The 20,786-nt window shown below is 48.0% G+C and overlaps 60 non-coding genes across 60 annotated transcripts; all 60 read left to right on the forward strand.

The window, feature by feature from the left end:
* Positions 1 to 197: 197 nt before the first annotated feature.
* LOC145152704 (5S ribosomal RNA) lies at positions 198 to 316 on the forward strand. Its single transcript, XR_013733229.1, has one exon. It is a non-coding gene; the product is annotated as a 5S ribosomal RNA (ribosomal RNA).
* A 227-nt stretch (positions 317 to 543) lies between these two features.
* Positions 544 to 662, forward strand: LOC145139685 (5S ribosomal RNA). Its single transcript, XR_013721973.1, has one exon. It is a non-coding gene; the product is annotated as a 5S ribosomal RNA (ribosomal RNA).
* Positions 663 to 892: 230 nt separating this feature from the next.
* On the forward strand, positions 893 to 1,011 carry LOC145144752 (5S ribosomal RNA). Its single transcript, XR_013725756.1, has one exon. It is a non-coding gene; the product is annotated as a 5S ribosomal RNA (ribosomal RNA).
* Positions 1,012 to 1,230: 219 nt separating this feature from the next.
* Positions 1,231 to 1,349, forward strand: LOC145155821 (5S ribosomal RNA). Its single transcript, XR_013736249.1, has one exon. It is a non-coding gene; the product is annotated as a 5S ribosomal RNA (ribosomal RNA).
* A 230-nt stretch (positions 1,350 to 1,579) lies between these two features.
* LOC145140216 (5S ribosomal RNA) lies at positions 1,580 to 1,698 on the forward strand. Its single transcript, XR_013722110.1, has one exon. It is a non-coding gene; the product is annotated as a 5S ribosomal RNA (ribosomal RNA).
* Positions 1,699 to 1,918: 220 nt separating this feature from the next.
* Positions 1,919 to 2,037, forward strand: LOC145147309 (5S ribosomal RNA). The gene has a single exon (XR_013728217.1). It is a non-coding gene; the product is annotated as a 5S ribosomal RNA (ribosomal RNA).
* Positions 2,038 to 2,272: 235 nt separating this feature from the next.
* On the forward strand, positions 2,273 to 2,391 carry LOC145151969 (5S ribosomal RNA). Its single transcript, XR_013732509.1, has one exon. It is a non-coding gene; the product is annotated as a 5S ribosomal RNA (ribosomal RNA).
* A 229-nt stretch (positions 2,392 to 2,620) lies between these two features.
* On the forward strand, positions 2,621 to 2,739 carry LOC145155540 (5S ribosomal RNA). Its single transcript, XR_013735975.1, has one exon. It is a non-coding gene; the product is annotated as a 5S ribosomal RNA (ribosomal RNA).
* Positions 2,740 to 2,967: 228 nt separating this feature from the next.
* LOC145135917 (5S ribosomal RNA) lies at positions 2,968 to 3,086 on the forward strand. Its single transcript, XR_013720122.1, has one exon. It is a non-coding gene; the product is annotated as a 5S ribosomal RNA (ribosomal RNA).
* Positions 3,087 to 3,315: 229 nt separating this feature from the next.
* LOC145150094 (5S ribosomal RNA) lies at positions 3,316 to 3,434 on the forward strand. Its single transcript, XR_013730922.1, has one exon. It is a non-coding gene; the product is annotated as a 5S ribosomal RNA (ribosomal RNA).
* Positions 3,435 to 3,652: 218 nt separating this feature from the next.
* LOC145155039 (5S ribosomal RNA) lies at positions 3,653 to 3,771 on the forward strand. The gene has a single exon (XR_013735500.1). It is a non-coding gene; the product is annotated as a 5S ribosomal RNA (ribosomal RNA).
* Positions 3,772 to 4,003: 232 nt separating this feature from the next.
* LOC145135922 (5S ribosomal RNA) lies at positions 4,004 to 4,122 on the forward strand. Its single transcript, XR_013720125.1, has one exon. It is a non-coding gene; the product is annotated as a 5S ribosomal RNA (ribosomal RNA).
* Positions 4,123 to 4,351: 229 nt separating this feature from the next.
* LOC145135266 (5S ribosomal RNA) lies at positions 4,352 to 4,470 on the forward strand. Its single transcript, XR_013719732.1, has one exon. It is a non-coding gene; the product is annotated as a 5S ribosomal RNA (ribosomal RNA).
* Positions 4,471 to 4,705: 235 nt separating this feature from the next.
* Positions 4,706 to 4,824, forward strand: LOC145155720 (5S ribosomal RNA). The gene has a single exon (XR_013736149.1). It is a non-coding gene; the product is annotated as a 5S ribosomal RNA (ribosomal RNA).
* Positions 4,825 to 5,042: 218 nt separating this feature from the next.
* LOC145147545 (5S ribosomal RNA) lies at positions 5,043 to 5,161 on the forward strand. Its single transcript, XR_013728444.1, has one exon. It is a non-coding gene; the product is annotated as a 5S ribosomal RNA (ribosomal RNA).
* A 239-nt stretch (positions 5,162 to 5,400) lies between these two features.
* Positions 5,401 to 5,519, forward strand: LOC145154973 (5S ribosomal RNA). The gene has a single exon (XR_013735439.1). It is a non-coding gene; the product is annotated as a 5S ribosomal RNA (ribosomal RNA).
* Positions 5,520 to 5,747: 228 nt separating this feature from the next.
* Positions 5,748 to 5,866, forward strand: LOC145155541 (5S ribosomal RNA). Its single transcript, XR_013735976.1, has one exon. It is a non-coding gene; the product is annotated as a 5S ribosomal RNA (ribosomal RNA).
* Positions 5,867 to 6,098: 232 nt separating this feature from the next.
* LOC145152705 (5S ribosomal RNA) lies at positions 6,099 to 6,217 on the forward strand. Its single transcript, XR_013733230.1, has one exon. It is a non-coding gene; the product is annotated as a 5S ribosomal RNA (ribosomal RNA).
* Positions 6,218 to 6,446: 229 nt separating this feature from the next.
* On the forward strand, positions 6,447 to 6,565 carry LOC145149606 (5S ribosomal RNA). Its single transcript, XR_013730461.1, has one exon. It is a non-coding gene; the product is annotated as a 5S ribosomal RNA (ribosomal RNA).
* A 218-nt stretch (positions 6,566 to 6,783) lies between these two features.
* On the forward strand, positions 6,784 to 6,902 carry LOC145155040 (5S ribosomal RNA). Its single transcript, XR_013735501.1, has one exon. It is a non-coding gene; the product is annotated as a 5S ribosomal RNA (ribosomal RNA).
* A 230-nt stretch (positions 6,903 to 7,132) lies between these two features.
* LOC145135927 (5S ribosomal RNA) lies at positions 7,133 to 7,251 on the forward strand. Its single transcript, XR_013720127.1, has one exon. It is a non-coding gene; the product is annotated as a 5S ribosomal RNA (ribosomal RNA).
* A 228-nt stretch (positions 7,252 to 7,479) lies between these two features.
* On the forward strand, positions 7,480 to 7,598 carry LOC145150761 (5S ribosomal RNA). The gene has a single exon (XR_013731570.1). It is a non-coding gene; the product is annotated as a 5S ribosomal RNA (ribosomal RNA).
* Positions 7,599 to 7,827: 229 nt separating this feature from the next.
* On the forward strand, positions 7,828 to 7,946 carry LOC145135277 (5S ribosomal RNA). Its single transcript, XR_013719744.1, has one exon. It is a non-coding gene; the product is annotated as a 5S ribosomal RNA (ribosomal RNA).
* A 230-nt stretch (positions 7,947 to 8,176) lies between these two features.
* LOC145150874 (5S ribosomal RNA) lies at positions 8,177 to 8,295 on the forward strand. The gene has a single exon (XR_013731684.1). It is a non-coding gene; the product is annotated as a 5S ribosomal RNA (ribosomal RNA).
* A 218-nt stretch (positions 8,296 to 8,513) lies between these two features.
* On the forward strand, positions 8,514 to 8,632 carry LOC145155822 (5S ribosomal RNA). The gene has a single exon (XR_013736250.1). It is a non-coding gene; the product is annotated as a 5S ribosomal RNA (ribosomal RNA).
* A 235-nt stretch (positions 8,633 to 8,867) lies between these two features.
* On the forward strand, positions 8,868 to 8,986 carry LOC145156087 (5S ribosomal RNA). The gene has a single exon (XR_013736513.1). It is a non-coding gene; the product is annotated as a 5S ribosomal RNA (ribosomal RNA).
* Positions 8,987 to 9,218: 232 nt separating this feature from the next.
* On the forward strand, positions 9,219 to 9,337 carry LOC145147668 (5S ribosomal RNA). The gene has a single exon (XR_013728564.1). It is a non-coding gene; the product is annotated as a 5S ribosomal RNA (ribosomal RNA).
* Positions 9,338 to 9,570: 233 nt separating this feature from the next.
* Positions 9,571 to 9,689, forward strand: LOC145148389 (5S ribosomal RNA). Its single transcript, XR_013729276.1, has one exon. It is a non-coding gene; the product is annotated as a 5S ribosomal RNA (ribosomal RNA).
* Positions 9,690 to 9,908: 219 nt separating this feature from the next.
* LOC145155824 (5S ribosomal RNA) lies at positions 9,909 to 10,027 on the forward strand. The gene has a single exon (XR_013736252.1). It is a non-coding gene; the product is annotated as a 5S ribosomal RNA (ribosomal RNA).
* A 227-nt stretch (positions 10,028 to 10,254) lies between these two features.
* Positions 10,255 to 10,373, forward strand: LOC145140223 (5S ribosomal RNA). The gene has a single exon (XR_013722111.1). It is a non-coding gene; the product is annotated as a 5S ribosomal RNA (ribosomal RNA).
* A 219-nt stretch (positions 10,374 to 10,592) lies between these two features.
* Positions 10,593 to 10,711, forward strand: LOC145147310 (5S ribosomal RNA). The gene has a single exon (XR_013728218.1). It is a non-coding gene; the product is annotated as a 5S ribosomal RNA (ribosomal RNA).
* A 231-nt stretch (positions 10,712 to 10,942) lies between these two features.
* LOC145135934 (5S ribosomal RNA) lies at positions 10,943 to 11,061 on the forward strand. Its single transcript, XR_013720132.1, has one exon. It is a non-coding gene; the product is annotated as a 5S ribosomal RNA (ribosomal RNA).
* Positions 11,062 to 11,290: 229 nt separating this feature from the next.
* Positions 11,291 to 11,409, forward strand: LOC145153596 (5S ribosomal RNA). Its single transcript, XR_013734096.1, has one exon. It is a non-coding gene; the product is annotated as a 5S ribosomal RNA (ribosomal RNA).
* A 228-nt stretch (positions 11,410 to 11,637) lies between these two features.
* Positions 11,638 to 11,756, forward strand: LOC145135288 (5S ribosomal RNA). The gene has a single exon (XR_013719755.1). It is a non-coding gene; the product is annotated as a 5S ribosomal RNA (ribosomal RNA).
* Positions 11,757 to 11,989: 233 nt separating this feature from the next.
* On the forward strand, positions 11,990 to 12,108 carry LOC145155721 (5S ribosomal RNA). Its single transcript, XR_013736150.1, has one exon. It is a non-coding gene; the product is annotated as a 5S ribosomal RNA (ribosomal RNA).
* Positions 12,109 to 12,326: 218 nt separating this feature from the next.
* LOC145147546 (5S ribosomal RNA) lies at positions 12,327 to 12,445 on the forward strand. Its single transcript, XR_013728445.1, has one exon. It is a non-coding gene; the product is annotated as a 5S ribosomal RNA (ribosomal RNA).
* A 233-nt stretch (positions 12,446 to 12,678) lies between these two features.
* Positions 12,679 to 12,797, forward strand: LOC145152087 (5S ribosomal RNA). Its single transcript, XR_013732623.1, has one exon. It is a non-coding gene; the product is annotated as a 5S ribosomal RNA (ribosomal RNA).
* Positions 12,798 to 13,024: 227 nt separating this feature from the next.
* LOC145155542 (5S ribosomal RNA) lies at positions 13,025 to 13,143 on the forward strand. The gene has a single exon (XR_013735977.1). It is a non-coding gene; the product is annotated as a 5S ribosomal RNA (ribosomal RNA).
* A 233-nt stretch (positions 13,144 to 13,376) lies between these two features.
* LOC145155752 (5S ribosomal RNA) lies at positions 13,377 to 13,495 on the forward strand. The gene has a single exon (XR_013736181.1). It is a non-coding gene; the product is annotated as a 5S ribosomal RNA (ribosomal RNA).
* A 229-nt stretch (positions 13,496 to 13,724) lies between these two features.
* LOC145148879 (5S ribosomal RNA) lies at positions 13,725 to 13,843 on the forward strand. Its single transcript, XR_013729743.1, has one exon. It is a non-coding gene; the product is annotated as a 5S ribosomal RNA (ribosomal RNA).
* A 219-nt stretch (positions 13,844 to 14,062) lies between these two features.
* On the forward strand, positions 14,063 to 14,181 carry LOC145146693 (5S ribosomal RNA). The gene has a single exon (XR_013727625.1). It is a non-coding gene; the product is annotated as a 5S ribosomal RNA (ribosomal RNA).
* Positions 14,182 to 14,414: 233 nt separating this feature from the next.
* On the forward strand, positions 14,415 to 14,533 carry LOC145135200 (5S ribosomal RNA). The gene has a single exon (XR_013719666.1). It is a non-coding gene; the product is annotated as a 5S ribosomal RNA (ribosomal RNA).
* A 227-nt stretch (positions 14,534 to 14,760) lies between these two features.
* Positions 14,761 to 14,879, forward strand: LOC145150994 (5S ribosomal RNA). Its single transcript, XR_013731793.1, has one exon. It is a non-coding gene; the product is annotated as a 5S ribosomal RNA (ribosomal RNA).
* A 231-nt stretch (positions 14,880 to 15,110) lies between these two features.
* Positions 15,111 to 15,229, forward strand: LOC145151109 (5S ribosomal RNA). Its single transcript, XR_013731900.1, has one exon. It is a non-coding gene; the product is annotated as a 5S ribosomal RNA (ribosomal RNA).
* Positions 15,230 to 15,458: 229 nt separating this feature from the next.
* LOC145145183 (5S ribosomal RNA) lies at positions 15,459 to 15,577 on the forward strand. Its single transcript, XR_013726170.1, has one exon. It is a non-coding gene; the product is annotated as a 5S ribosomal RNA (ribosomal RNA).
* A 230-nt stretch (positions 15,578 to 15,807) lies between these two features.
* Positions 15,808 to 15,926, forward strand: LOC145151224 (5S ribosomal RNA). The gene has a single exon (XR_013731986.1). It is a non-coding gene; the product is annotated as a 5S ribosomal RNA (ribosomal RNA).
* Positions 15,927 to 16,145: 219 nt separating this feature from the next.
* On the forward strand, positions 16,146 to 16,264 carry LOC145155000 (5S ribosomal RNA). The gene has a single exon (XR_013735464.1). It is a non-coding gene; the product is annotated as a 5S ribosomal RNA (ribosomal RNA).
* Positions 16,265 to 16,496: 232 nt separating this feature from the next.
* LOC145153828 (5S ribosomal RNA) lies at positions 16,497 to 16,615 on the forward strand. The gene has a single exon (XR_013734318.1). It is a non-coding gene; the product is annotated as a 5S ribosomal RNA (ribosomal RNA).
* A 225-nt stretch (positions 16,616 to 16,840) lies between these two features.
* Positions 16,841 to 16,959, forward strand: LOC145134959 (5S ribosomal RNA). Its single transcript, XR_013719442.1, has one exon. It is a non-coding gene; the product is annotated as a 5S ribosomal RNA (ribosomal RNA).
* A 229-nt stretch (positions 16,960 to 17,188) lies between these two features.
* Positions 17,189 to 17,307, forward strand: LOC145135310 (5S ribosomal RNA). Its single transcript, XR_013719777.1, has one exon. It is a non-coding gene; the product is annotated as a 5S ribosomal RNA (ribosomal RNA).
* Positions 17,308 to 17,537: 230 nt separating this feature from the next.
* LOC145151340 (5S ribosomal RNA) lies at positions 17,538 to 17,656 on the forward strand. Its single transcript, XR_013732055.1, has one exon. It is a non-coding gene; the product is annotated as a 5S ribosomal RNA (ribosomal RNA).
* Positions 17,657 to 17,884: 228 nt separating this feature from the next.
* Positions 17,885 to 18,003, forward strand: LOC145154757 (5S ribosomal RNA). Its single transcript, XR_013735216.1, has one exon. It is a non-coding gene; the product is annotated as a 5S ribosomal RNA (ribosomal RNA).
* A 230-nt stretch (positions 18,004 to 18,233) lies between these two features.
* Positions 18,234 to 18,352, forward strand: LOC145151461 (5S ribosomal RNA). Its single transcript, XR_013732066.1, has one exon. It is a non-coding gene; the product is annotated as a 5S ribosomal RNA (ribosomal RNA).
* Positions 18,353 to 18,571: 219 nt separating this feature from the next.
* On the forward strand, positions 18,572 to 18,690 carry LOC145155001 (5S ribosomal RNA). Its single transcript, XR_013735465.1, has one exon. It is a non-coding gene; the product is annotated as a 5S ribosomal RNA (ribosomal RNA).
* Positions 18,691 to 18,922: 232 nt separating this feature from the next.
* Positions 18,923 to 19,041, forward strand: LOC145153829 (5S ribosomal RNA). Its single transcript, XR_013734319.1, has one exon. It is a non-coding gene; the product is annotated as a 5S ribosomal RNA (ribosomal RNA).
* Positions 19,042 to 19,266: 225 nt separating this feature from the next.
* LOC145152706 (5S ribosomal RNA) lies at positions 19,267 to 19,385 on the forward strand. The gene has a single exon (XR_013733231.1). It is a non-coding gene; the product is annotated as a 5S ribosomal RNA (ribosomal RNA).
* A 228-nt stretch (positions 19,386 to 19,613) lies between these two features.
* Positions 19,614 to 19,732, forward strand: LOC145135321 (5S ribosomal RNA). The gene has a single exon (XR_013719787.1). It is a non-coding gene; the product is annotated as a 5S ribosomal RNA (ribosomal RNA).
* Positions 19,733 to 19,963: 231 nt separating this feature from the next.
* Positions 19,964 to 20,082, forward strand: LOC145151508 (5S ribosomal RNA). The gene has a single exon (XR_013732077.1). It is a non-coding gene; the product is annotated as a 5S ribosomal RNA (ribosomal RNA).
* A 218-nt stretch (positions 20,083 to 20,300) lies between these two features.
* LOC145144530 (5S ribosomal RNA) lies at positions 20,301 to 20,419 on the forward strand. Its single transcript, XR_013725543.1, has one exon. It is a non-coding gene; the product is annotated as a 5S ribosomal RNA (ribosomal RNA).
* Positions 20,420 to 20,654: 235 nt separating this feature from the next.
* Positions 20,655 to 20,773, forward strand: LOC145154013 (5S ribosomal RNA). Its single transcript, XR_013734499.1, has one exon. It is a non-coding gene; the product is annotated as a 5S ribosomal RNA (ribosomal RNA).
* The last annotated feature ends 13 nt before the right edge of the window (positions 20,774 to 20,786 follow it).

Genomic DNA, 20,786 nt, shown 5'->3' on the forward strand with positions numbered 1-20,786 from the left:
TAGATTTTACGTGCGGTTTTTTTTTGTTTTTTTTTCTTGCTATTTCTATGCTCGGGTGGCCTCCGTTTCATGGTTCATGGTCTTCGTATTTTTGGAACGGAGCCGATCGGTCACGTGGGTCCCACGCCTCGCGTACGAAAACAAAGGAGGTTCTGCGTCTTTTAAGACATACAAGCAATAAGCATGGACAGTATTTCGGGTGCGATCATACCAGCACTAATGCACCGGATCCCATCAGAACTCCGCAGTTAAGCGTGCTTGGGCGAGAGTAGTACTAGGATGGGTGACCCCATGGGAAGTCCTCGTGTTGCACCCCCCTTTTTCGTTGTCCGTTTGCGTTTTTTTAGATTTTACGTGCGGTTTTTTTTTGTTTTTTTCTTTCTTGCTATTTCTATGCTCGGGTGGCCTCCGCTTCATGGTTGATGGTTTTCGTATTTTTGGAACGGAGCCGATCGGTCACGTGGGTTCCACGCTTCGCGTACGAAAACAAAGGAGGTTCTGCGTCTTTTAAGACATAAAAGCAATAAGCATGGATAGTATTTCGGGTGCGATCATACCAGCACTAATGCACCGGATCCCATCGGAACTCCGCAGTAAAGCGTGCTTGGGCGAGAGTAGTACTAGGATGGGTGACCCCCTGGGAAGTCCTCGTGTTGCACCCCCTTTTTTCGTTGTCCGTTTGCGTTTTTTTAGATTTTACGTGCGGTTTTTTTTTTGTTTTTTTTTCTTTCTTGCTATTTCTATGCTCGGGTGGCCTCCGCTTCATGGTTGATGGTTTTCGGATTTTTGGAACGGAGCCGATCGGTCACGTGGGTCCCACGCCTCGCGTACGAAAACAAAGGAGGTTCTGCGTCTTTTAAGACATAAAAGCAATAAGCATGGATAGTATTTCGGGTGCGATCATACCAGCACTAATGCACCGGATCCCATCAGAACTCCGCAGCTAAGCGTGCTTGGGCGAGAGTAGTAATAGGATGGGTGACCCCCTGGGAAGTCCTCGTGTTGCACCCCCCTTTTTCGTTGTCCGTTTGCGTTTTTTTAGATTTTACGTGCGGTTTTTTTTTCTTTCTTGCTATTTCTATGCTCGGGTGGCCTCCGCTTCATGGTTGATGGTTTTCGTATTTTTGGAACGGAGCCGATCGGTCACGTGGGTCCCACACTTCGCGTACGAAAACAAAGGAGGTTCTGCGTCTTTTAAGACATAAAAGCAATAAGCATGGATAGTATTTCGGGTGCTATCATACCAGCACTAATGCACCGGATCCCATCAGAACTCCGCAGTTAAGCGTGCTTGGGCGAGAGTAGTACTAGGATGGGTGACCCCCTGGGAAGTCCTCGTGTTGCACCCCCCCCCCCCCTTTTTCGTTGCCCGTTTGCGTTTTTTTAGATTTTACGTGCGGTTTTTTTTGTTTTCTTTCTTTGTATTTCTATGCTCGGGTGGCCACCGCTTCATGGTTGATGGTTTTCGTATTTTTGGAACGGAGCCGATCGGTCACGTGCGTCCCACGCCTCGCGTACGAAAACAAAGGAGGTTCTGCGTCTTTTAAGACATAAAAGCAATAAGCATGGATAGTATTTCGGGTGCGATCATACCAGCACTAATGCACCGGATCCCATCAGAACTCCGCAATTAAGCGTGCTTGGGCGAGAGTAGTACTAGGATGGGTGACCCCCTGGGAAGTCCTCGTGTTGCACCCCCCTTTTTCGTTGTCCGTTTGCGTTTTTTTTAGATTTTACGTGCGGTTTTTCTTTCTTTCTTGCTATTTCTATGCTCGGGTGGCCTCCGCTTCATGGTTGATGGTTTTCGTATTTTTGGAACGGAGCCGATCGGTCACGTGGGTCCCACGCCTCGCGTACGAAAACAAAGGAGGTTCTGCGTCTTTTAAGACATAAAAGCAATAAGCATGGATAGTATTTTGGGTGCTATCATACCAGCACTAATGCACCGGATCCCATCAGAACTCTGCAGTTAAGCGTGCTTGGGCGAGAGTAGTACTAGGATGGGTGACCCCCTGGGAAGTCCTCGTGTTGCACACCCCCCCCCCCCCCTTTTTTGTTGCCCGTTTGCGTTTTTTTAGATTTTACGTGCGGTTTTTTTTTGTTTTTTTTTCTTGCTATTTCTATGCTCTGGTGGCCTCCGTTTCATGGTTCATGGTCTTCGTATTTTTGGAACGGAGCCGATCGGTCACGTGGGTCCCACGCCTCGCGTACGAAAACAAAGGAGGTTCTGTGTCTTTTAAGACATACAAGCAATAAGCATGGACTGTATTTCGGGTGCGATCATACCAGCACTAATGCACCGGATCCCATCAGAACTCCGCAGTTAAGCGTGCTTGGGCGAGAGTAGTACTAGGATGGGTGACCCCCTGGGAAGTTCTCGTGTTGCACCCCCCCCCCCTTTTTCGTTGCATGTTTGCGTTTTTTTAGATTTTTCCTGCGGTTTTTTTTTGTTTTCTTTCTTGCTATTTCTATGCTCGGGTGGCCACCGCTTCATGGTTGATGGTTTTCGTATTTTTGGAACGGAGCCGATCGGTCACGTGGGTTCCACGCCTCGCGTACGAAAACAAAGGAGGTTCTGCGTCTTTTAAGACATAAAAGCAATAAGCATGGATAGTATTTCGGGTGCGATCATACCAGCACTAATGCACCGGATCCCATCAGAACTCCGCAGTTAAGCGTGCTTGGGCGAGAATAGTACTAGAATGGGTGACCCCCTGGGAAGTCCTCGTGTTGCACCCCCCCCCTTTTTCGTTGTCCGTTTGCGTTTTTTTAGATTTTACGTGCGGTTTTTTTTGTTTTTTTTTTCTTGCTATTTCTATGCTCGGGTGGCCTCCGTTTCATGGTTCATGGTCTTCCTATTTTTGGAACGGAGCCGATCGGTCACGTGGGTCTCACGCCTCGCGTACGAAAACAAAGGAGGTTCTGCGTCTTTTAAGACATACAAGCAATAAGCATGGACAGTATTTCGGGTGCGATCATACCAGCACTAATGCACCAGATCCCATCAGAACTCCGCAGTTAAGCGTGCTTGGGCGAGAGTAGTACTAGGATGGGTGACCCCATGGGAAGTCCTCGTGTTGCACCCCCCTTTTTCGTTGTCCGTTTGCGTTTTTTTAGATTTTACGTGCGGTTTTTTTATGTTTTTTTTTCTTTCTTGCTATTTCTATGCTCGGGTGGCCTCCGCTTCATGGTTGATGGTCTTCGTATTTTTGGAACGGAGCCGATCGGTCACGTGCGTCCCACGCCTCGCGTACGAAAACAAAGGAGGTTCTGCGTCTTTTAAGACATAAAAGCAATAAGCATGGATAGTATTTCGGGTGCGATCATACCAGCACTAATGCACCGGATCCCATCAGAACTCCGCCATTAAGCATGCTTAGGCGAGAGTAGTACTAGGATGGGTGACCCCCTGGGAAGTCCTCGTGTTGCACCCCCCTTTTTCGTTGTCCGTTTGCGTTTTTTTAGATTTTACGTGCGGTTTTTTTTCTTTCTTGCTATTTCTATGCTCGGGTGGCCTCCGCTTCATGGTTGATGGTTTTCGTATTTTTGGAACGGAGCCGATCGGTCACGTGGGTCCCACACTTCGCGTACGAAAACAAAGGAGGTTCTGCGTGTTTTAAGACATACAAACAATAAGCATGGATAGTATTTCGGGTGCGATCATACCAGCACTAATGCACCGGATCCCATCAGAACTCTGCAGTTAAGCGTGCTTGGGCGAGAGTAGTACTAGGATGGGTGACCCCCTGGGAAGTCCTCGTGTTGCACCCCCCCCCCCCTTTTTCGTTGCCCGTTTGCGTTTTTTTAGATTTTACGTGCGGTTTTTTTTTTGTTTTTTTTTCTTGCTATTTCTATGCTCGGGTGGCCTCCGTTTCATGGTTCATGGTCTTCGTATTTTTGGAACGGAGCCGATCGGTCACGTGGGTCCCACGCCTCGCGTACGAAAACAAAGGAGGTTCTGTGTCTTTTAAGACATACAAGCAATAAGCATGGACTGTATTTCGGGTGCGATCATACCAGCACTAATGCACCAGATCCCATCAGAACTCCGCAGTTAAGCGTGCTTGGGCGAGAGTAGTACTAGGATGGGTGACCCCATGGGAAGTCCTCGTGTTGCACCCCCCTTTTTCGTTGTCCGTTTGCGTTTTTTTAGATTTTACGTGCGGTTTTTTTTGTTTTTTTTTTCTTTCTTGCTATTTCTATGCTCGGGTGGCCTCCGTTTCATGGTTGATGGTCTTCGTATTTTTGGAACGGAGCCGATCGGTCACGTGGGTCCCACGCCTCGCGTACGAAAACAAATGAGGTTCTGCGTCTTTTAAGACATACAAGCAATAAGCATGGATAGTATTTCGGGTGCGATCATACCAGCACTAATGCACCGGATCCCATCAGAACTCCGCAGTCAAGCGTGCTTGGGCGAGAATAGTACTAGGATGGGTGACCCCCTGGGAAGTCCTCGTGTTGCACCCCCCCCCCCTTTTTCGTTGTCCGTTTGCGTTTTTTTAGATTTTACGTGCGGTTTTTTTTTTGTTTTTTTTTCTTTCTTGCTATTTCTATGCTCGGGTGGCCTCCGCTTCATGGTTGATGGTTTTCGTATTTTTGGAACGGAGCCGATCGGTCACGTGGGTCCCACGCCTCGCGTACGAAAACAAAGGAGGTTCTGCGTCTTTTAAGACATAAAAGCAATAAGCATGGATAGTATTTCGGGTGCGATCATACCAGCACTAATGCACCGGATCCCATCAGAACTCCGCAGTTAAGCGTGCTTGGGCGAGAGTAGTACTAGGATGGGTGACCCCCTCGGAAGTCCTCGTGTTGCACCCCCCTTTTTCGTTGTCCGTTTGCGTTTTTTTAGATTTTACGTGCGGTTTTTTTTCTTTCTTGCTATTTCTATGCTCGGGTGGCCTCCGCTTCATGGTTGATGGTTTTCGTATTTTTGGAACGAAGCCGATCGGTCACGTGGGTCCCACGCTTCGCGTACGAAAACAAAGGAGGTTCTGCGTCTTTTAAGACATAAAAGCAATAAGCATGGATAGTATTTCGGGTGCTATCATACCAGCACTAATGCACCGGATCCCATCAGAACTCCGCAGTTAAGCGTGCTTGGGCGAGAGTAGTACTAGGATGTGTGACCCCCTGGGAAGTCCTCGTGTTGCACCCCCCCCCCCCCCCCTTTTTCGTTGCCCGTTTGCGTTTTTTTAGATTTTACGTGCGGTTTTTTTTTGTTTTTTTTTCTTTCTTGCTATGTCTATGCTCGGGTGGCCTCCCCTTCATGGTTGATGGTTTTCGTATTTTTGGAACGGAGCCGATCGGTCACGTGGGTTCCACGCCTCGCGTACGAAAACAAAGGAGGTTCTGCGTCTTTTAAGACATAAAAGCAATAAGCATGGATAGTATTTCGGGTGCGATCATACCAGCACTAATGCACCGGATCCCATCAGAACTCCGCAGTTAAGCGTGCTTGGGTGAGAGTAGTACTAGGATGGGTGACCCCCTGGGAAGTTCTCGTGTTGCACCCCCCCCCCCTTTTTCGTTGCATGTTTGCGTTTTTTTAGATTTTACGTGCGGTTTTTTTTGTTTTCTTTCTTGCTATTTCTATGCTCGGGTGGCCACCGCTTCATGGTTGATGGTTTTCGTATTTTTGGAACGGAGCCGATCGGTCACGTGGGTTCCACGCCTCGCGTACGAAAACAAAGGAGGTTCTGCGTCTTTTAAGACATAAAAGCAATAAGCATGGATAGTATTTCGGGTGCGATCATACCAGCACTAATGCACCGGATCCCATCAGAACTCCGCAGTTAAGCGTGCTTGGGCGAGAATAGTACTAGAATGGGTGACCCCCTGGGAAGTCCTCGTGTTGCACCCCCCCCCCCCTTTTTCGTTGTCCGTTTGCGTTTTTTTAGATTTTACGTGCGTTTTTTTTTTGTTTTTTTTTTCTTGCTATTTCTATGCTCGGGTGGCCTCCGTTTCATGGTTCATGGTCTTCCTATTTTTGGAACGGAGCCGATCGGTCACGTGGGTCTCACGCCTCGCGTACGAAAACAAAGGAGGTTCTGCGTCTTTTAAGACATACAAGCAATAAGCATGGACAGTATTTCGGGTGCGATCATACCAGCACTAATGCACCGGATCCCATCAGAACTCCGCAGTTAAGCGTGCTTGGGCGAGAGTAGTACTAGGATGGGTGACCCCATGGGAAGTCCTCGTGTTGCACCCCCCTTTTTCGTTGTCCGTTTGCGTTTTTTTAGATTTTACGTGCGGTTTTTTTATGTTTTTTTTTCTTTCTTGCTATTTCTATGCTCGGGTGGCCTCCGCTTCATGGTTGATGGTCTTCGTATTTTTGGAACGGAGCCGATCGGTCACGTGCGTCCCACGCCTCGCGTACGAAAACAAAGGAGGTTCTGCGTCTTTTAAGACATAAAAGCAATAAGCATGGATAGTATTTCGGGTGCGATCATACCAGCACTAATGCACCGGATCCCATCAGAACTCCGCCATTAAGCGTGCTTAGGCGAGAGTAGTACTAGGATGGGTGACCCCCTGGGAAGTCCTCGTGTTGCACCTCCCTTTTTCGTTGTCCGTTTGCGTTTTTTAGATTTTACGTGCGGTTTTTTTTTCTTTCTTGCTATTTCTATGCTCGGGTGGCCTCCGCTTCATGGTTGATGGTTTTCGTATTTTTGGAACGGAGCCGATCGGTCACGTGGGTCCCACACTTCGCGTACGAAAACAAAGGAGGTTCTGCGTCTTTTAAGACATACAAACAATAAGCATGGATAGTATTTCGGGTGCGATCATACCAGCACTAATGCACCGGATCCCATCAGAACTCTGCAGTTAAGCGTGCTTGGGCGAGAGTAGTACTAGGATGGGTGACCCCCTGGGAAGTCCTCGTGTTGCACCCCCCCCCCTTTTTCGTTGCCCGTTTGCGTTTTTTTAGATTTTACGTGCGGTTTTTTTTTTGTTTTTTTTTCTTGCTATTTCTATGCTCGGGTGGCCTCCGTTTCATGGTTCATGGTCTTCGTATTTTTGGAACGGAGCCGATCGGTCACGTGGGTCCCACGCCTCGCGTACGAAAACAAAGGAGGTTCTGTGTCTTTTAAGACATACAAGCAATAAGCATGGACTGTATTTCGGGTGCGATCATACCAGCACTAATGCACCAGATCCCATCAGAACTCCGCAGTTAAGCGTGCTTGGGCGAGAGTAGTACTAGGATGGGTGACCCCATGGGAAGTCCTCGTGTTGCACCCCCTTTTTCGTTGTCCGTTTGCGTTTTTTTAGATTTTACGTGCGGTTTTTTTTGTTTTTTTTTTCTTTCTTGCTATTTCTATGCTCGGGTGGCCTCCGTTTCATGGTTGATGGTCTTCGTATTTTTGGAACGGAGCCGATCGGTCACGTGGGTCCCACGCCTCGCGTACGAAAACAAAGGAGGTTCTGCGTCTTTTAAGACATACAAACAATAAGCATGGATAGTATTTCGGGTGCGATCATACCAGCACTAATGCACCGGATCCCATCAGAACTCCGCAGTTAAGCGTGCTTGGGCGAGAGTAGTACTAGGATGGGTGACCCCCTGGGAAGTCCTCGTGTTGCACCCCCCTTTTTCGTTGTCCGTTTGCGTTTTTTTAGATTTTACGTGCGGTTTTTTTTTGTTTTTTTTTCTTTCTTGCTATTTCTATGCTCGGGTGGCCTTCGTTTCATGGTTCATGGTCTTCGTATTTTTGGAACGGAGCCGATCGGTCACGTGGGTCCCACGCCTCGCGTACGAAAACAAAGGAGGTTCTGCGTCTTTTAAGACATACAAGCAATAAGCATGGATAGTATTTCGGGTGCGATCATACCAGCACTAATGCACCGGATCCCATCAGAACTCCGCAGTCAAGCGTGCTTGGGCGAGAATAGTACTAGGATGGGTGACCCCCTGGGAAGTCCTCGTGTTGCACCCCCCTTTTTCGTTGTCCGTTTGCGTTTTTTTAGATTTTACGTGCGGTTTTTTTTTTGTTTTTTTTTCTTTTTTGCTATTTCTATGCTCGGGTGGCCTCCGCTTCATGGTTGATGGTTTTCGTATTTTTGGAACGGAGCCGATCGGTCACGTGGGTCCCACGCCTCGCGTACGAAAACAAAGGAGGTTCTGCGTCTTTTAAGACATAAAAGCAATAAGCATGGATATTATTTTGGGTGCGATCATACCAGCACTAATGCACCGGATCCCATCAGAACTCCGCAGTTAAGCGTGCTTGGGCGAGAGTAGTACTAGGATGGGTGACCCCCTGGGAAGTCCTCGTGTTGCACCCCCCTTTTTCGTTGTCCGTTTGCGTTTTTATAGATTTTACGTGCGGTTTTTTTTCTTTCTTGCTATTTCTATGCTCGGGTGGCCTCCGCTTCATGGTTGATGGTTTTCGTATTTTTGGAACGAAGCCGATCGGTCACGTGGGTCCCACGCTTCGCGTACGAAAACAAAGGAGGTTCTGCGTCTTTTAAGACATAAAAGCAATAAGCATGGATAGTATTTCGGGTGCTATCATACCAGCACTAATGCACCGGATCCCATCAGAACTCCGCAGTTAAGCGTGCTTGGGCGAGAGTAGTACTAGGATGGGTGACCCCCTGGGAAGTCCTCGTGTTGCACCCCCCCCCCCCTTTTTCGTTGCCCGTTTGCGTTTTTTTAGATTTTACGTGCGGTTTTTTTTTGTTTTTTTTTCTTTCTTGCTATTTCTATGCTCGGGTGGCCTCCCCTTCATGGTTGATGGTTTTCGTATTTTTGGAACGGAGCCGATCGGTCACATGGGTTCCACGCCTCGCGTACGAAAACAAAGGAGGTTCTGCGTCTTTTAAGACATAAAAGCAATAAGCATGGATAGTATTTCGGGTGCGATCATACCAGCACTAATGCACCGGATCCCATTAGAACTCCGCAGTTAAACGTGCTTGGGCGAGAGTAGTACTAGGATGGGTGACCCCCCGGGAAGTTCTCGTGTTGCACCCCCCCCCCCTTTTTCGTTGTCCGTTTGCGTTTTTTAGATTTTACGTGCAGTTTTTTTTTGTTTTTTTTCTTTCTTGCTATTTCTCTGCTCGGGTGGCCTTCGTTTCATGGTTCATGGTCTTCGTATTTTTGGAACGGAGCCGATCGGTCACGTGGGTCCCACGCCTCGCGTACGAAAACAAAGGAGGCTCTGCGTCTTTTAAGACATACAAGCAATAAGCATGGATAGTATTTCGGGTGCGATCATACCACCACTAATGCACCGGATCCCATCAGAACTCCGCAGTCAAGCGTGCTTGGGCGAGAATAGTACTAGGATGGGTGACCCCCTGGGAAGTCCTCGTGTTGCACCCCCCCCCTTTTTCGTTGTCCGTTTGCGTTTTTTTAGATTTTACGTGCGGTTTTTTTTTTGTTTTTTTTTCTTTCTTGCTATTTCTATGCTCGGGTGGCCTCCGCTTCATGGTTGATGGTTTTCGTATTTTTGGAACGGAGCCGATCGGTCACGTGGGTCCCACGCCTCGCGTACGAAAACAAAGGAGGTTCTGCGTCTTTTAAGACATAAAAGCAATAAGCATGGATAGTATTTCGGGTGCGATCATACCAACACTAATGCACCGGATCCCATCAGAACTCCGCAGCTAAGCGTGCTTGGGCGAGAGTAGTAATAGGATGGGTGACCCCCTGGGAAGTCCTCGTGTTGCACCCCCCTTTTTCGTTGTCCGTTTGCGTTTTTTTAGATTTTACGTGCGGTTTTTTTTTCTTTCTTGCTATTTCTATGCTCGGGTGGCCTCCGCTTCATGGTTGATGGTTTTCGTATTTTTGGAACGGAGCCGATCGGTCACGTGGGTCCCACGCCTCGCGTACGAAAACAAAGGAGGTTCTGCGTCTTTTAAGACATAAGAGCAATAAGCATGGATAGTATTTCGGGTGCTATCATACCAGCACTAATGCACCGGATCCCATCAGAACTCCGCAGTTAAGCGTGCTTGGGCGAGAGTAGTACTAGGATGGGTGACCCCCTGGGAAGTCCTCGTGTTGCACCCCCCCCCCTTTTTCGTTGCCCGTTTGCGTTTTTTTAGATTTTACGTGCGGTTTTTTTTGTTTTCTTTCTTGCTATTTCTATGCTCGGGTGGCCACCGCTTCATGGTTGATGGTTTTCGTATTTTTGGAACGGAGCCGATCGGTCACGTGCGTCCCACGCCTAGCGTACGAAAACAAAGGAGGTTCTGCGTCTTTTAAGACATAAAAGCAATAAGCATGGATAGTATTTCGGGTGCGATCATACCAGCACTAATGCACCGGATCCCATCAGAACTCCGCAATTAAGCGTGCTTGGGCGAGAGTAGTACTAGGATGGGTGACCCCCTGGGAAGTCCTCGTGTTGCACCCCCCTTTTTCGTTGTCCGTTTGCGTTTTTTTAGATTTTACGTGCGGTTTTTCTTTCTTTCTTGCTATTTCTATGCTCGGGTGGCCTCCGCTTCATGGTTGATGGTTTTCGTATTTTTGGAACGGAGCCGATCGGTCACGTGGGTCCCACGCCTCGCTTACGAAAACAAAGGAGGTTCTGCGTCTTTTAAGACATAAAAGCAATAAGCATGGATAGTATTTTGGGTGCTATCATACCAGCACTAATGCACCGGATCCCATCAGAACTCTGCAGTTAAGCGTGCTTGGGCGAGAGTAGTACTAGGATGGGTGACCCCCTGGGAAGTCCTCGTGTTGCACACCCCCCCCCCTTTTTCGTTGCCCGTTTGCGTTTTTTTAGATTTTACGTGCGGTTTTTTTTTGTTTTTTTTTCTTGCTATTTCTATGCTCTGGTGGCCTCCGTTTCATGGTTCATGGTCTTCGTATTTTTGGAACGGAGCCGATCGGTCACGTGGGTCCCACGCCTCGCGTACGAAAACAAAGGAGGTTCTGTGTCTTTTAAGACATACAAGCAATAAGCATGGACTGTATTTCGGGTGCGATCATACCAGCACTAATGCACCAGATCCCATCAGAACTCCGCAGTTAAGCGTGCTTGGGCGAGAGTAGTACTAGGATGGGTGACCCCATGGGAAGTCCTCGTGTTGCACCCCCCTTTTTCGTTGTCCGTTTGCGTTTTTTTAGATTTTACGTGCGGTTTTTTTTGTTTTTTTTTTCTTTCTTGCTATTTCTATGCTCGGGTGGCCTCCGTTTCATGGTTGATGGTCTTCGTATTTTTGGAACGGAGCCGATCGGTCACGTGGGTCCCACGCCTCGCGTACGAAAACAAATGAGGTTCTGCGTCTTTTAAGACATACAAGCAATAAGCATGGATAGTATTTCGGGTGCGATCATACCAGCACTAATGCACCGGATCCCATTAGAACTCCGCAGTTAAGCGTGCTTGGGCGAGAGTAGTACTAGGATGGGTGACCCCCTGGGAAGTCCTCGTGTTGCACCCCCCTTTTTCGTTGTCCGTTTGCGTTTTTTTAGATTTTACGTGCAGTTTTTTTTTGTTTTTTTTCTTTCTTGCTATTTCTCTGCTCGGGTGGCCTTCGTTTCATGGTTCATGGTCTTCGTATTTTTGGAACGGAGCCGATCGGTCACGTGGGTCCCACGCCTCGCGTACGAAAACAAAGGAGGCTCTGCGTCTTTTAAGACATACAAGCAATAAGCATGGATAGTATTTCGGGTGCGATCATACCAGCACTAATGCACCGGATCCCATCAGAACTCCGCAGTCAAGCGTGCTTGGGCGAGAATAGTACTAGGATGGGTGACCCCCTGGGAAGTCCTCGTGTTGCACCCCCCCCCTTTTTCGTTGTCCGTTTGCGTTTTTTTAGATTTTACGTGCGGTTTTTTTTTTGTTTTTTTTTCTTTCTTGCTATTTCTATGCTCGGGTGGCCTCCGCTTCATGGTTGATGGTTTTCGTATTTTTGGAACGGAGCCGATCGGTCACGTGGGTCCCACGCCTCGCGTACGAAAACAAAGGAGGTTCTGCGTCTTTTAAGACATAAAAGCAATAAGCATGGATAGTATTTCGGGTGCGATCATACCAGCACTAATGCACCGGATCCCATCAGAACTCCGCAGTTAAGCGTGCTTGGGCGAGAGTAGTACTAGGATGGGTGACCCCCTCGGAAGTCCTCGTGTTGCACCCCCCTTTTTCGTTGTCCGTTTGCGTTTTTTTAGATTTTACGTGCGGTTTTTTTTCTTTCTTGCTATTTCTATGCTCGGGTGGCCTCCGCTTCATGGTTGATGGTTTTCGTATTTTTGGAACGAAGCCGATCGGTCACGTGGGTCCCACGCTTCGCGTACGAAAACAAAGGAGGTTCTGCGTCTTTTAAGACATAAAAGCAATAAGCATGGATAGTATTTCGGGTGCTATCATACCAGCACTAATGCACCGGATCCCATCAGAACTCCGCAGTTAAGCGTGCTTGGGCGAGAGTAGTACTAGGATGTGTGACCCCCTGGGAAGTCCTCGTGTTGCACCCCCCCCCCCTTTTTCGTTGCCCGTTTGCGTTTTTTTAGATTTTACGTGCGGTTTTTTTTTGTTTTTTTTCTTTCTTGCTATGTCTATGCTCGGGTGGCCTCCCCTTCATGGTTGATGGTTTTCGTATTTTTGGAACGGAGCCGATCGGTCACGTGGGTTCCACGCCTCGCGTACGAAAACAAAGGAGGTTCTGCGTCTTTTAAGACATAAAAGCAATAAGCATGGATAGTATTTCGGGTGCGATCATACCAGCACTAATGCACCGGATCCCATCAGAACTCCGCAGTTAAGCGTGCTTGGGCGAGAGTAGTACTAGGATGGGTGACCCCCTGGGAAGTTCTCGTGTTGCACCCCCCCCCTTTTTCGTTGCATGTTTGCGTTTTTTTAGATTTTACGTGCGGTTTTTTTTTGTTTTCTTTCTTGCTATTTCTATGCTCGGGTGGCCACCGCTTCATGGTTGATGGTTTTCGTATTTTTGGAACGGAGCCGATCGGTCACGTGGGTTCCACGCCTCGCGTACGAAAACAAAGGAGGTTCTGCGTCTTTTAAGACATAAAAGCAATAAGCATGGATAGTATTTCGGGTGCGATCATACCAGCACTAATGCACCGGATCCCATCAGAACTCCGCAGTTAAGCGTGCTTGGGCGAGAATAGTACTAGAATGGGTGACCCCCTGGGAAGTCCTCGTGTTGCACCCCCCCCCCCCCTTTTTCGTTGTCCGTTTGCGTTTTTTTAGATTTTACGTGCGGTTTTTTTTTGTTTTTTTTTTCTTGCTATTTCTATGCTCGGGTGGCCTCCGTTTCATGGTTCATGGTCTTCCTATTTTTGGAACGGAGCCGATCAGTCACGTGGGTCTCACGCCTCGCGTACGAAAACAAAGGAGGTTCTGCGTCTTTTAAGACATACAAGCAATAAGCATGGACAGTATTTCGGGTGCGATCATTCCAGCACTAATGCACCGGATCCCATCAGAACTCCGCAGTTAAGCGTGCTTGGGCGAGAGTAGTACTAGGATGGGTGACCCCATGGGAAGTCCTCGTGTTGCACCCCCCTTTTTCGTTGTCCGTTTGCGTTTTTTTAGATTTTACGTGCGGTTTTTTTATGTTTTTTTTTCTTTCTTGCTATTTCTATGCTCGGGTGGCCTCCGCTTCATGGTTGATGGTCTTCGTATTTTTGGAACGGAGCCGATCGGTCACGTGCGTCCCACGCCTCGCGTACGAAAACAAAGGAGGTTCTGCGTCTTTTAAGACATAAAAGCAATAAGCATGGATAGTATTTCGGGTGCGATCATACCAGCACTAATGCACCGGATCCCATCAGAACTCCGCCATTAAGCGTGCTTAGGCGAGAGTAGTACTAGGATGGGTGACCCCCTGGGAAGTCCTCGTGTTGCACCCCCTTTTTTCGTTGTCCGTTTGCGTTTTTTTAGATTTTACGTGCGGTTTTTTTTTCTTTCTTGCTATTACTATGCTCGGGTGGCCTCCGCTTCATGGTTGATGGTTTTCGTATTTTTGGAACGGAGCCGATCGGTCACGTGGGTCCCACGCCTCGCGTACGAAAACAAAGGAGGTTCTGCGTCTTTTAAGACATAAAAGCAATAAGCATGGATAGTATTTTGGGTGCTATCATACCAGCACTAATGCACCGGATCCCATCAGAACTCCGCAGTTAAGCGTGCTTGGCCGAGAGTAGTACTAGGATGGGTGACCCCCTGGGAAGTCCTCGTGTTGCACCCCCCCCCCCCCCTTTTCGTTGCCCGTTTGCGTTTTTTTAGATTTTACGTGCGGTTTTTTTTTTGTTTTTTTTTCTTGCTATTTCTATGCTCGGGTGGCCTCCGTTTCATGGTTCATGGTCTTCGTATTTTTGGAACGGAGCCGATCGGTCACGTGGGTCCCACGCCTCGCGTACGAAAACAAAGGAGGTTCTGTGTCTTTTAAGAAATACAAGCAATAAGCATGGACTGTATTTCGGGTGCGATCATACCAGCACTAATGCACCGGATCACATCAGAACTCCGCAGTTAAGCGTGCTTGGGCGAGAGTAGTACTAGGATGGGTGACCCCATGGGAAGTCCTCGTGTTGCACCCCCTTTTTCGTTGTCCGTTTGCGTTTTTTTAGATTTTACGTGCGGTTTTTTTTGTTTTTTTTTCTTTCTTGCTATTTCTATGCTCGGGTGGCCTCCGCTTCATGGTTGATGGTCTTCGTATTTTTGGAACGGAGCTGATCGGTCACGTGGGTCCCACGCCTCGCGTACGAAAACAAAGGAGGTTCTGCGTCTTTTAAGACATACAAGCAATAAGCATGGATAGTATTTCGGGTGCGATCATACCAGCACTAATGCACCGGATCCCATCAGAACTCCGCAGTTAAGCGTGCTTGGGCGAGAGTAGTACTAGGATGGGTGACCCCCTGGGAAGTCCTCGTGTTGCACCCCCCTTTTTCGTTGTCCGTTTGCGTTTTTTTAGATTTTACGTGCGGTTTTTTTTTTGTTTTTTTTTTCTTTCTTGCTATTTCTATGCTCGGGTGGCCTTCGTTTCATGGTTCATGGTCTTCGTATTTTTGGAACGGAGCCGATCGGTCACGTGGGTCCCACGCCTCGCGTACGAAAACAAAGGAGGTTCTGCGTCTTTTAAGACATACAAGCAATAAGCATGGATAGTATTTCGGGTGCGATCATACCAGCACTAATGCACCGGATCCCATCAGAACTCCGCAGTTAAGCGTGCTTGGGCGAGAGTAGTACTAGGATGGGTGACCCCCTGGGAAGTCCTCGTGTTGCACCCCCCTTTTTCGTTGTCCGTTTGCGTTTTTTTAGATTTTACGTGCGTTTTTTTTTTGTTTTTTTTTCTTTCTTGCTATTTCTATGCTCGGGTGGCCTCCGCTTCATGGTTGATGGTTTTCGTATTTTTGAAACGGTGCCGATCGGTCACGTGGGTTCCACGCCTCGCGTACGAAAACAAAGGAGGTTCTGCGTCTTTTAAGACATAAAAGCAATAAGCATGGATAGTATTTCGGGTGCGATCATACCAGCACTAATGCACCGGATCCCATCAGAACTCCGCAGTTAAGCGTGCTTGGGCGAGAGTAGTACTAGGATGGCTGACCCCCTGCGAAGTCCTCGTGTTGCACCCCCCTTTTTCGTTGTCCGTTTGCGTTTTTTTAGATTTTACGTGCGGTTTTTTTTTTGTTTTTTTTTCTTTCTTGCTATTTCTATGCTCGGGTGGCCTCCGCTTCATGGTTGATGGTTTTCGTATTTTTGGAACGGAGCCGATCGGTCACGTGGGTTCCACGCCTCGCGTACGAAAACAAAGGAGGTTCTGCGTCTTTTAAGACATAAAAGCAATAAGCATGGATAGTATTTCGGGTGCGATCATACCAGCACTAATGCACCGGATCCCATCAGAACTCCGCAGTTAAGCGTGCTTGGGCGAGAGTAGTACTAGGATGGGTGACCCCCTGGGAAGTCCTCGTGTTGCACCCCCTTTTTCGTTGTACGTTTGCGTTTTTTTAGATTTTACGTGCGGTTTTTTTTTTCTTTCTTGCTATTTCTATGCTCGGGTGGCCTCCGCTTCATGGTTGATGGTTTTCGTATTTTTGGAACGGAGCCGATCGGTCACGTGGGTCCCACGCCTCGCGTACGAAAACAAAGGAGGTTCTGCGTCTTTTAAGACATAAAAGCAATAAGCATGGATAGTATTTCGGGTGCTATCATACCAGCACTAATGCACCGGATCCCATCAGAACTCCGCAGTTAAGCGTGCTTGGGCGAGAGTAGTACTAGGATGGGTGACCCCCTGGGAAGTTCTCGTGTTGCACCCCCCCCCCCCTTTTTCGTTGCCCGTTTGCGTTTTTTTAGATTTTACGTGCGTTTTTTTTTTTTGTTTTCTTTCTTGCTATTTCTATGCTCGGGTGGCCACCGCTTCATGGTTGATGGTTTTCGTATTTTTGGAACGGAGCCGATCGGTCACGTGGGTTCCACGCCTCGCGTACGAAAACAAAGGTGGTTCTGCGTCTTTTAAGACATAAAAGCAATAAGCATGGATAGTATTTCGGGTGCGATCATACCAGCACTAATGCACCGGATCCCATCAGAACTCCGCAGTTAAGCGTGCTTGGGCGAGAATAGTACTAGGATGGGTGACCCCCTGGGAAGTCCTCGTGTTGCACCCCCCTTTTTCGTTGTCCGTTTGCGTTTTTTTAGATTTTACTTGCGGTTTTTTTTGTTTTTTTTTTCTTGCTATTTCTATGCTCGGGGTGCCTCCGTTTCATGGTTCATGGTGTTCGTATTTTTGGAACGGAGCCGATCGGTCACGTGGGTCCCACGCCTCGCGTACGAAAACAGAGGAGGTTCTGCGTCTTTTAAGACATACAAACAATAAGCATGGACAGTATTTCGGGTGCGATCATACCAGCACTAATGCACCGGATCCCATCAGAACTCCGCAGTTAAGCGTGCTTGGGCGAGAGTAGTACTAGGATGGGTGACCCCATTGGAAGTCCTCGTGTTGCACCCCCCTTTTTCGTTGTCCGTTTGCGTTTTTTTAGATTTTACGTGCGGTTTTTTTTTGTTTTTTTTTCTTTCTTGCTATTTCTATGCTCGGGTGGCCTCCGCTTCATGGTTGATGGTCTTCGTATTTTTGGAACGGAGCTGATCGGTCACGTGGGTCCCACGCCTCGCGTACGAAAACAAAGGAGGTTCTGCGTCTTTTAAGACATACAAGCAATAAGCATGGATAGTATTTCGGGTGCGATCATACCAGCACTAATGCACCGGATCCCATCAGAACTCCGCAGTCAAGCGTGCTTGGGCGAGAATAGTACTAGGATGGGTGACCCCCTGGGAAGTCCTCGTGTTGCACCCCCCTTTTTCGTTGTCCGTTTGCGTTTTTTTAGATTTTACGTGCGGTTTTTTTTTGTTTTTTTTTTCTTTCTTGCTATTTCTATGCTCGGGTGGCCTTCGTTTCATGGTTCATGGTCTTCGTATTTTTGGAACGGAGCCGATCGGTCACGTGGGTCCCACGCCTCGCGTACGAAAACAAAGGAGGTTCTGCGTCTTTTAAGACATACAAGCAATAAGCATGGATAGTATTTCGGGTGCGATCATACCAGCACTAATGCACCGGATCCCATCAGAACTCCGCAGTTAAGCGTGCTTGGGCGAGAGTAGTACTAGGATGGGTGACCCCCTGGGAAGTCCTCGTGTTGCACCCCCTTTTTCGTTGTCCGTTTGCGTTTTTTTAGATTTTACGTGCGTTTTTTTTTTGTTTTTTTTTCTTTCTTGCTATTTCTATGCTCGGGTGGCCTCCGCTTCATGGTTGATGGTTTTCGTATTTTTGAAACGGTGCCGATCGGTCACGTGGGTTCCACGCCTCGCGTACGAAAACAAAGGAGGTTCTGCGTCTTTTAAGACATAAAAGCAATAAGCATGGATAGTATTTCGGGTGCGATCATACCAGCACTAATGCACCGGATCCCATCAGAACTCCGCAGTTAAGCGTGCTTGGGCGAGAGTAGTACTAGGATGGGTGACCCCCTGCGAAGTCCTCGTGTTGCACCCCCCTTTTTCGTTGTCCGTTTGCGTTTTTTTAGATTTTACGTGCGGTTTTTTTTTTGTTTTTTTTTCTTTCTTGCTATTTCTATGCTCGGGTGGCCTCCGCTTCATGGTTGATGGTTTTCGTATTTTTGGAACGGAGCCGATCGGTCACGTGGGTTCCACGCCTCGCGTACGAAAACAAAGGAGGTTCTGCGTCTTTTAAGACATAAAAGCAATAAGCATGGATAGTATTTCGGGTGCGATCATACCAGCACTAATGCACCGGATCCCATCAGAACTCCGCAGTTAAGCGTGCTTGGGCGAGAGTAGTACTAGGATGGGTGACCCCCTGGGAAGTCCTCGTGTTGCACCCCCTTTTTCGTTGTACGTTTGCGTTTTTTTAGATTTTACGTGCGGTTTTTTTTTTCTTTCTTGCTATTTCTATGCTCGGGTGGCCTCCGCTTCATGGTTGATGGTTTTCGTATTTTTGGAACGGAGCCGATCGGTCACGTGGGTCCCACGCCTCGCGTACGAAAACAAAGGAGGTTCTGCGTCTTTTAAGACATAAAAGCAATAAGCATGGATAGTATTTCGGGTGCTATCATACCAGCACTAATGCACCGGATCCCATCAGAACTCCGCAGTTAAGCGTGCTTGGGCGAGAGTAGTACTAGGATGGGTGACCCCCTGGGAAGTTCTCGTGTTGCACCCCCCCCCCCCCCTTTTTCGTTGCCCGTTTGCGTTTTTTTAGATTTTACGTGCGTTTTTTTTTTGTTTTCTTTCTTGCTATTTCTATGCTCGGGTGGCCACCGCTTCATGGTTGATGGTTTTCGTATTTTTGGAACGGAGCCGATCGGTCACGTGGGTTCCACGCCTCGCGTACGAAAACAAAGGTGGTTCTGCGTCTTTTAAGACATAAAAGCAATAAGCATGGATAGTATTTCGGGTGCGATCATACCAGCACTAATGCACCGGATCCCATCAGAACTCCGCAGTTAAGCGTGCTTGGGCGAGAATAGTACTAGGATGGGTGACCCCCTGGGAAGTCCTCGTGTTGCACCCCCCTTTTTCGTTGTCCGTTTGCGTTTTTTTAGATTTTACTTGCGGTTTTTTTTGTTTTTTTTTTCTTGCTATTTCTATGCTCGGGTGGCCTCCGTTTCATGGTTCATGGTGTTCGTATTTTTGGAACGGAGCCGATCGGTCACGTGGGTCCCACGCCTCGCGTACGAAAACAAAGGAGGTTCTGCGTCTTTTAAGACATACAAACAATAAGCATGGACAGTATTTCGGGTGCGATCATACCAGCACTAATGCACCGGATCCCATCAGAACTCCGCAGTTAAGCGTGCTTGGGCGAGAGTAGTACTAGGATGGGTGACCCCATGGGAAGTCCTCGTGTTGCACCCCCTTTTTCGTTGTCCGTTTGCGTTTTTTTAGATTTTACGTGCGGTTTTTTTTTGTTTTTTTTTCTTTCTTGCTATTTCTATGCTCGGGTGGCCTCCGCTTCATGGTTGATGGTCTTCGTATTTTTGGAACGGAGCTGATCGGTCACGTGGGTCCCACGCCTCGCGTACGAAAACAAAGGAGGTTCTGCGTCTTTTAAGACATACAAGCAATAAGCATGGATAGTATTTCGGGTGCGATCATACCAGCACTAATGCACCGGATCCCATCAGAACTCCGCAGTCAAGCGTGCTTGGGCGAGAATAGTACTAGGATGGGTGACCCCCTGGGAAGTCCTCGTGTTGCACCCCCCCTTTTTCGTTGTCCGTTTGCGTTTTTTTAGATTTTACGTGCGGTTTTTTTTTTGTTTTTTTTTCTTTCTTGCTATTTCTATGCTCGGGTGGCCTCCGCTTCATGGTTGATGGTTTTCGTATTTTTGGAACGGAGCCGATCGGTCACGTGGGTCCCACTCCTCGCGTACGAAAACAAAGGAGGTTCTGCGTCTTTTAAGACATAAAAGCAATAAGCATGGATAGTATTTCGGGTGCGATCATACCAGCACTAATGCACCGGATCCCATCAGAACTCCGCAGTTAAGCGTGCTTGGGCGAGAGTAGTACTAGGATGGGTGACCCCCTGGGAAGTCCTCGTGTTGCACCCCCCTTTTTCGTTGTCCGTTTGCGTTTTTTTAGATTTTACGTGCGGTTTTTTTTCTTTCTTGCTATTTCTATGCTCGGGTGGCCTCCGCTTCATGGTTGATGGTTTTCGTATTTTTGGAACGAAGCCGATCGGTCACGTGGGTCCCACGCTTCGCGTACGAAAACAAAGGAGGTTCTGCGTCTTTTAAGACATAAAAGCAATAAGCATGGATAGTATTTCGGGTGCTATCATACCAGCACTAATGCACCGGATCCCATCAGAACTCCGCAGTCAAGCGTGCTTGGGCGAGAGTAGTACTAGGATGGGTGACCCCCTGGGAAGTCCTCGTGTTGCACCCCCCCCCCCTTTTTCGTTGCCCGTTTGCGTTTTTTTAGATTTTACGTGCGGTTTTTTTTTTGTTTTTTTTTCTTTCTTGCTATTTCTATGCTCGGGTGGCCTCCCCTTCATGGTTGATGGTTTTCGTATTTTTGGAACGGAGCCGATCGGTCACGTGGGTTCCACGCCTCGCGTACGAAAACAAAGGAGGTTCTGCGTCTTTTAAGACATAAAAGCAATAAGCATGGATAGTATTTCGGGTGCGATCATACCAGCACTAATGCACCGGATCCCATCAGAACTCCGTAGTTAAGCGTGCTTGGGCGAGAATAGTACTAGGATGGGTGACCCCCTGGGAAGTCCTCGTGTTGCACCCCCCCTTTTTCGTTG

The sequence above is a fragment of the Lactuca virosa genome, chromosome 1, assembly GCF_052849685.1.
Source record: "Lactuca virosa cultivar CGN04683 chromosome 1, Lactuca_virosa_CGN04683_v6, whole genome shotgun sequence".
Classification (NCBI taxonomy): Eukaryota; Viridiplantae; Streptophyta; class Magnoliopsida; order Asterales; family Asteraceae; genus Lactuca; species Lactuca virosa.